Source organism: Elephantulus edwardii, unplaced genomic scaffold (assembly GCF_000299155.1).
Source record: "Elephantulus edwardii isolate Elephantulus edwardi_28Jun2011 unplaced genomic scaffold, EleEdw1.0 scaffold00325, whole genome shotgun sequence".
NCBI lineage: Eukaryota > Metazoa > Chordata > Mammalia > Macroscelidea > Macroscelididae > Elephantulus > Elephantulus edwardii.
This window is the reverse complement of record NW_006400075.1, coordinates 435,604-436,607: the sequence shown is the minus strand read 5'-3', so window position 1 is coordinate 436,607 and position 1,004 is coordinate 435,604.

Here is a 1,004-nt window from a genome sequence, read left to right as displayed (position 1 = left end):
ATTGTTAAGGAAGAAATGGAACACATAAATATTGACATACTAGGCACTGGTGAGATGAGATGGACTGGCATGGGGCATTTTGAGTCGGATGATCATATGATATATTACTCTGGAGATGAAAAGGTGAGGGAAAATGGAGTTGCTTTCATAGTTAAAAAAGTCATTGCTAGATCTATCTTGAAGTACAATATTGTCAGTGACAGGATAATATCCATATGCATACAAGGAAGTCCAGTGAACACCACTATCATTCAGATATATGTACCAACAACCAGAGCCAAGGAAGAGGATATAGAAAGTTTTTACCAACTTTTACAATCAGAGATCAATCGAACACACAATCAAGATGCATTATAATAATGGGTGACTGGAATGCAAAAGTTGGGAACAAAGAAGAAGATTCAGTAGTTGGAAAACATGGGCTCGGTGACAGAAATGGAGCTGAAGAGAGAATGATCAAATTTTGCACAGTGACTTATTCATAGCAAATACATTTTTTAAGAGACATAAATGCAGGTTATATACTTGGATTTCACCTGATGGTATGCATAGGAATCAGATTGATTACATCTGTGGAAAGAACCACTGGAGAATCTCAATATCAGCTGCGAAAATTAGGCCAGGAGCTGATTGTGGAACAGACCACCAACTAATCATATGCAAGTTCAAGCTGAAGGTGGGGAAAATTAAACCAAATCCAAGACAACCAAAATATGACTTTGAGTCTATCCCACCTGAATTTCAGAACCATCTCAGGAACAAGCTTGAGACCTTAAGCACTAATGAGCTAAGACCAGATGAGTTATGGGAGGATATCAAGGGTATCATCCAGGAAGAGTGCAAATGGTCATTGCAAAGACAGAAGAGGAAGTGAAGACCAAAATGGATATCAGACGATACTCTGAAAATTGCACTGGAGTGCAGAGAAGCCAAAGCACAAGGAAGAATTCAAGGTACTAAAGAGCTGAATAGAAGATTTCAAAAGGCAGCACGGGATGACAAAG